Here is an 8,185-nt window from a genome sequence, read left to right as displayed (position 1 = left end):
AAGAAGAAAAGAAAAATTATTGAGTCTCCTTTCAACAGAATGCTAGGCAGTTTTTAGCGGACCCACCCACGATTAGCTGATTCTTGAGGACTGCATGTCTGAATGTGTTTGCGTGATCAGACTATATAATTTAATAATTTCAAAAAGATAGAATTTAAGTTTCAGAGAACTGATTACAATGCAAATGTTACCTGTCCATAGCAATGCAGAAAATTCTTGTCCTTGGTAAGGCAGATGAAATTTGTCTGATAGAGAAGGTGAACCTCTACAAGTAAGTTCTCATTTGCACTGGTTTTGACATCTGACGGACTCCTTCATTAATTAATGCTTTAAACAAAACATAGGTTATATATTTTATGTAAAACATGGGTTGTTTTATATTTTATGTTTATCGACAGTTACGATTTTAACTTTCTGAAAATTAGTCTTGAAGAATTCTGTAGATTTCACTGAGATGCTCCAATAGTCTCACTTAATAGATCCCAGGAAAGCATGTGACCTGAGACACACACACTAGCATGGAGACAGATTTTACCTTGGTTCTCAGAGTGAAGCCCAGTCGTCACAGACCTTTAATTTGAGTGATTCAGTGTTTCCTTAATATTTCTCTCAATCTGTTCATTTTTTAAATTACTAGTAAAATATTTTTCAAGTTACTATGCTTAAAAAATTTCAGTTAAAATTTTAAAATTTAAAAAAAATAGTGACTAATTCTTATACAAAAATTTCAGTACATTTCGGTGAAGATCTTTCTGGTTTTTTATTTTTTGGAAGCACAATTGAACACTGTAAGGCATACTGACATTTAAAATGGATCCAATTTACATAACATCTTTCTAGGGTCTAGAAACATACTTCAAAGGAGAAATTTGAATCCTTTTTATATATCACACTACCCCAAAGGATAAGCCTGTATCACTAGCTTATCTCTCTATTTCCTTGATAAGGTATATTGTTTCTGTTAGCAATTGTTTGTGTTATTTTTTTGTATCAGATAGGAGAAAATGTTACAGACACCATTTTTATAGAGTTTATCTTCAATGATATGCTTCAGAGGAATTATATGTAGAAATGGGCTTGGAGAAGACCTAAAGAATGTTAATTTTTTTATTTGTTAACCATGTTTTAGGCCACTGAAGGTGATACTAACCAAAGATTTTAAAAAAGAAAAAGGAGTTTTAGAAACAAGCCTACAGTGAAATCTTTAACAGTGGCCAACTTATGAATATTTTATTTATACTTACTTAAATATCCTAAACCACATTATCATAATTAATTCATAGACCTTTTCTAAAATATCAATGAGTTATGAAGCAACTTTTCACATTTGGAGAAGGGTAAAGAAAATGCATTCTTGAGAATAGTATGTTTTATTTTGCCAACAACTTCTTTAAAACATGAGGCAAAATTACATATAACTCAGGTCACTGCAGTTGTTGTTTGGTTTTGTCTATATTTAAAAAAATAATTATGCCATAGCTTGCAGTTTTAACAAAGTCTTTTTCCCCACCTATTTTTAAATTGTCTCTATTTGTTCCCAGTTCTTATTTACCTAGTCTGAAAATAGTCAGAGAAACAAAATGTGCACTGTATGTTCTGTTACCCCTCCAGATCTATGTTCCCACATTCTCTATCCTCTCTTTTCCCACTTAGGAGCTGTCCCATGAACCGACAGGGGGCTCCCTTGAACGCTCACTTCTGGTTGGATGTAGCCAACTGATGGTACAGTAGGAGATTAAAGACAGGAGGGAGAGTGAGAGTGGTAGCTACTCTGTGGCTCCCCTCACCCACAGGCTGGCTGTGCTCACTGACTGGGGTTGCTGCATTCAACCAAACTCTTTGACAGGACTCTGTCTTTCAAGATATGGTAACCCCCTTTCTTTGCTCCTTTTATTTGCCCCTAGAGTGTCAGCAGTTCTGCTGTTTCTAGAACCATGTATGTGTAATATTCTTCATGATTTTCTTACTATCTGATCATATCTTTGTATATGGTTCTTTCATTAGATCTTTCTCAAAGTATTTGTGTTGGAATGTGACATTTATTACCCTGCCAAATAACAAATAAACAAATAGGAATATAGTAATGCCCTAAATTATCTATAGGTGTTATTTACTCGATTCATTTCTATTCATTATTTAGTGAGAACTGATGAACTAACTAGGTTCTTAGGAATGGAGAGGAGAATGTGGAAGAAGGCAGAAAAGCAAAATAGTGTCCGGCCAATACCCCAGAGAACATAAAGCACCATCTACATTTCTATTGTCCAAGAAGTATTTTCCCCTACTACTCCACTCCGTGATTGTTAAGATGTTTTTCTTCCTTTCTAAATTATAAACTTTTTGTTTGGCAGAGTGCAGTGGTTCATACCTGTAATCTCAGCACTCTGGGATGCTGAGGCTGGTGGATTGCCTGAGTTGACAGGTTTGAGACCAGCCTGAGCAAGAGCAAGACTCAAGGGTGTTGCGTTGGGCACCTGTAGCTGTAGCTACTCAGGAGACTGAGGCCAGAGGATCCTTGAGCCCAAGTGTTTGAGGTTGCTGTGAGCTCTGATGCCACCACACTCTATGGAGAGCAACAAAGTGAGATTCTGTCTAAATAAATAAATAATAAGATAAATTCTTTGAAGAGAATGTCTTTTCTATGCTATGCAAACTTTTTGGTGACATGACATGGTTTTTTTGCCATATTATGACAGTAACAGATGTTAATGTCTTACAGAGGTTATTGTTCTACACCAAAAACCTAAGGTTCACAGATCACATTCATGTAAAACTGGACCTTTCCTTCCAAATGTACTTATATTTCTCTATTTTACTATTACCCCTACCACCTTCCAACCTCCATGCCATAGGTCAAGAGTATGATGTGAAAATGTCTGCCCTAGCAAATTTCTTTTGCTTCCCAAGTGTAAACCTTTTCTATATGTTTAGAATTTCAGATTAGGTATTACCAGAGTTTGAATCAAAGTAAATACAAAAGGGAAATCAATAAAATACAACATATTCATATACAAAGGGTACCAAAAAATGTATACACACTTTAAAATAGAAAAAAAAGTATATTAAAATTGTAATAATATATACTGATAAAAAAAAGAGGAATACAAGTCACATTTGAGCACCTCTTATAATTGCAGGAGTCAATTGTGAGTTGGGTATAGAATTTTGATATAGTTTTTTCCTTTCTTAAGATAGGTATACATTTTTAGCACCCTCTGTATATTCATATTCCATTCCCATAATTACATGACTCTTTAACTATACTTTGACCTTATTCTCATTAAGTGAAGGAAAAAGCAAGAGGCTTTAAAATAAAAATAGCCACACATAAAACAGATCTCTTAGGATAATTTCCCCCTACTGAAAGATAAAGGAATGGAATTATAAGCAATAGGTGGAACATTAAAAATATTTCTTAATAAGTCTGGAAAAATATAATCTCCTTATATACTCTGCAATTTAACATTTATTCTTGATCTTAAGATATTCAGTTTTTAAGGATTATGGAAACTCACAGAGATAAAAATATCTTCTTATGAAGACTAATATTATATACTTAATTTTTAAATTTTAAAACATTTTTAAAGTCATAAATTAGAAATAATGCCTACTACTTCTACTATTTTACACTGTGCCAAGATACCATTATTTCTAAGTAAGATGCTAATATAAGCCTACCCAATTACATAAGAAAAATAATTAAAAATATGAAAATTAAAAATGAGGTGATAACACTACAATTATTTGCAGGTTGTGTGATTATATACTGAGAAGATAAGAGAACCAGTCAAAAATTATAAAAATATGTAGTTATTCAGTAGAGTATAATATTAACTTACAGGAACCAATGGTAGTCAAACAAGAAAATAATATAAAATGCAGTGGAAAAAATATTCCATGAACATAAAAATTCTAGGAATATATATAAAGAAAAAATATGTTGTGGCAAAGCAAACATTTTAGAACTCCTGAGGTTCATAAAAAATTAACCTCATAAAATATATGGAAATAGTAAGAAAAAATCAATAATCTTCTCTAGATATGTTAATAACTTTAACACCATATCAATTAATATGTCTTTTATTAACTACATAAATTAATACCAAATTTATACAGATTTTTAAAAAATATTATTAACTACTATTTATTAATACCAAATTTATGTAGATATTTTAATTTTTTTTTTCTTTTGCAGTTTTTGGCTGGGATTGGGTTTGAACCCACCGCCTCTGGTATATGGGGTCGGTGCCCTACTCCTTTGAGCTACAGGCACCACCCTATGTAGATATTTTAAAATCAAAATTCTAGAAGAGACAAACAATATAAAGGACTTTTCTTAACACATTTAAAACACCATATAAACTTAAGTTGTAAAAATTTTGTAGAGACAGAATAGTGCAATAGAACAAAAAGTTCAGAAAGTAACCCTGATACTTATAAGACTTGAAGTCAATCTGAAATGGAAAAACATACTCTTCAACAAATGTGCTGATCTCTGTGGGGGTGGAGATTGAGGGTAGGGGAAAGTATTCATACTTGCATAAAGATGGATTCCTAATGTGGTAATGGCATAAATATAAGAAACCAGGAAACAGAGAAGAAATATGGGAGATTTCTTCCATAAACTAGGATAGTGGAAGGCCATTGTGCCTTTGATACAAATATTCAAAAACCATAAACATTGGTAAATTTAGTGACAAAAGAATAAGCAGTTGAAAGACAAGAACCAACTGGGAAAGTATCAATAACTAATATCACATACAAAGACACCCTACTTTAAAGAAACCTACAATTGGATAAGAAAGTCAATAGAAAAAATTTAGCTTATGCACAAATTTCAGAATTGCAACCATGTTTCTAATATCAAAAGTTAGTGCTAGTTAAGCAACATGTGACACTTCCCTACAGAGAGAAAATTAGCCACAGATAAAGAAGTAAAAAAAAAATTTTTTTTGTCTTGACTGGAAAAGATATGCCAGATATATTGTTAGGTTTAAATAAAAGCAGAAAAATATATGCTGTATGCTTCTGTTTGTGCAAAAAGGAAGAGAAAAACAGAATATGTGTGTGGATGAGCTCTTATACACGGGGAAAAACCACCAATCGAAGCTAAGAAATGAGTAAATAACAGCGTTTAATCAGTTAGGTGGAGGTGCTAAGTACAATGGAATCAAGAGTGGAAAGGTGTCTTAGTTTGTCAAGTATAAAAGAATACCACAGACTGGGTGGTGGCTTAGGCAACAAATATTTTTCACAGTTTAGAAGGATGGGAAGTTCAAGATCAATTTGTCAATAGATTCCACCTTTGGTGAGAATCTTTCTGCTTGGCCTAGTTCTCATCGTATCCTGACTGGCAAAGAGAGAGGAAGCTTTCTCTCATCATCCCCATAAAAGGGCACTAATCCCATGATAGGTGCCCCACCTCCCTGAGGTCACTAATTACCTCCCAAAGGCACTATCTCCAACCACCACATTGAGAATTCAGGCCGCAACATGTAAATTTGGAGAGGGAAACAAACATTCAATCCATGGCAGAAAGAAACTTTTCATTACTCATCTTTTAATACTTTTTGGTGTTCAAAATTCGTGAAGATTTATTACTTACTCAAAACTTAAAATATAAAGCCTTCTCAAAAATAACAGAGATGGATGATAGCTCATCAAGAATTAAAACCTGACTGAATAGATGTCATCTTTAGGTTAATCTCTTAGAAGGGAGAAGCAAGAATTGATAGAAAGTATAACAGGATATCCCATCCATTAGCAAACTAATGTTCCTGTTGGCACCTGTTATCTTCTTTTAGTCATTGTTCAAACTGGTTAAATTTTGCTTCTCTTTTTCTCCATCAAATAGTCATACTTCTCTGAAACTCTGGGACATTTTTTTTTTTTTTGCAATTTTTGGCTGGGGTTGCGTTTGAACCTGCCGCCTCTGGCATATGGGGCTAGTGCCTTACTCTTTTGAGCCACAGGGTCTGCCCAGTTTTTATATTTTATTAAAAATTTAAGTTATTCAAAAATTTTTATTTACATGATTCCATAAATTCTGAGAACCAAATATCTGTAATATTTTAAACATACTAATATGAAGAACATGCAAATAATGAGTGGATTATAAAATAAAACATTCCTTCAGAAAGCAACAACCTGAAATTAACAGGCTGTGGTGTTCTTCATGAGCTGGAAACCCAGATGGCTTAGCATTCTGCAGAAGGTAGGAAGTGCTGTAAGTGTAGGAGGTGTTAGAAAGTGGTATTTTAGGAGATTTGAAATAAGTGAAAGCACTGAATCTTTTGGTCCCTGGTATCCTTTTGTATATGAGCGTATGTAAACTTGCTCTACCCTGAGTATGGAGAGGAAAAGAGAGTATTATTTACTTCTAAATTTTCCATGTTAGACACAATTAGTCATAGGGGTTTCCCTGTCTTCTAAAATGAAAAAAACATTTGGATAAGTACCTTGTAAAAACATGAAAGTTCACAGTACCAAAAATAAAGATTTTCAGAATAAGTGAAACCAGAAGGAATATGTGAGCAGGGAGGTAACCAATGTCCTAAGTAAATTATTTCTGAAAAATTTATTGAGTTCTCAATCATCTAATACTCAAGCAAGAGTATTAAGTTTATAAATATAAACATTTGAATAAGTCAACAAATTCTCAAAGTTTTGAAAATTATTCTGTCCATTATCAAAGCTTCTGAGGTTATGGAGATTGAGAACTTTGTCAGCAAAAATCTTAGAAAATTTTTGATTTTATATATAAATATAAGGAAACATAAAATTACATATAGTTGCTGTATGTAATCTTCCTAATATAAAAAGTCACTAGGATTATCAAAAGCAAAAATATAATCTGGCTATTTTACGATTTTCTGGAAATTCTAATAAGCAATGATAAATGTGGTTTTAATTAGACTTTTTCACAATGGGTAATTTCTTTATGTCTAGAAACAGTAGGACAATGAATAAATCTCAAACTTCATGATTCAATACAATTCTTCACGTATGTTGACTGTAGACTAGAAATTCATGGTTGCAAAAATGCATGTACTCTGGTGATAGACCCAAGTTTAAATTCATGGCTGCTAGTCTCCAGGATCCTAGAATGCTGCATTCAACTATATCATATTTTCCCAGTTTTTTTTTATCTTCTCATGTACATTTTTTTGCCCTTAATTAGCTCATTCCCATCACTATTGACACATGCTATACCTCTGTCTTAAATATCTTCAATTACAATAGAATTCTTCTCCAGGAATTGCCTAATTTTATTATCCTCTTTATAGTAAAATGTTTTGAAAGAATTGTCAACATTTCCTGGTTTTGTATTATGTCCCCTTCTGTTCTCTAGCCAAATACAATAGGATCCACCCTCCAATAATACTTCTGTAAACCAGATTACCCGTTCTTCTTTTGCCACATCCAATGGTAAATCCACATTTCCTAATTATTAAAATTTTTCATAAATTCTAGTCTAAACAAATGCTTCAAGAGGATGGTTTGTCTGCCTCTACTCCTCAGTGAGTTCTCACTCATTTCCACCCACGCCTCATCTTCCTCAATGATTATATATCGGAGAATCCAGGGCTCAATCTCGGCTCTCTTATCTAGCTAAACTCATTCTATAGGCACTGGCTCAGGTCTCATGGTTTTACATTACTTCTATTCTGGGTAATCAAATTAAATCTACAGCCTGGACTTCTACCTAAAGCTTAATCCACAAACTTCTACACTTCAACTGGATCTCTGAGTAACATTCAAAATTCCTCATGTACAAACAGATCTCTGTACTCTCTTAAAGTAGCTCTTCCTTCGGTTTTCCACATTTCAGTAAAGGGCAACTTCATTCTGTCGTTTGCTGAGACCAAGAATTCTTCATTCTTTTTTGCCACATCCATTCCTCTAACATAGTAAGAGGGAACAGGAGACACAATGTCTCAGAGCCTCTCGCTGTTTCCTCCTCTGATTATAATTCTCTTATCTCCAATGTGATACTTTCTTCAGCTTGTGATCATGTATAATGTGACAGAGTTCTTTCCTGAACAATTTGTAGGTGACTGCACATTTCCTACCAGTCTCTATTGTCCTTAAGCACCTAATGTCCATTTTCCCTCCCTCCCTCTTTCCTCCCTTCCTTCCTGGAAAATAGAGAATAAAAGTAGGACAAGACTAGTGGGCGTAAGAA

This window comes from Otolemur garnettii, unplaced genomic scaffold (genome assembly GCF_000181295.1).
Source record: "Otolemur garnettii isolate 467f Iridium unplaced genomic scaffold, OtoGar3 scaffold00085, whole genome shotgun sequence".
NCBI lineage: Eukaryota > Metazoa > Chordata > Mammalia > Primates > Galagidae > Otolemur > Otolemur garnettii.
This window is presented reverse-complemented; position numbering follows the sequence as displayed.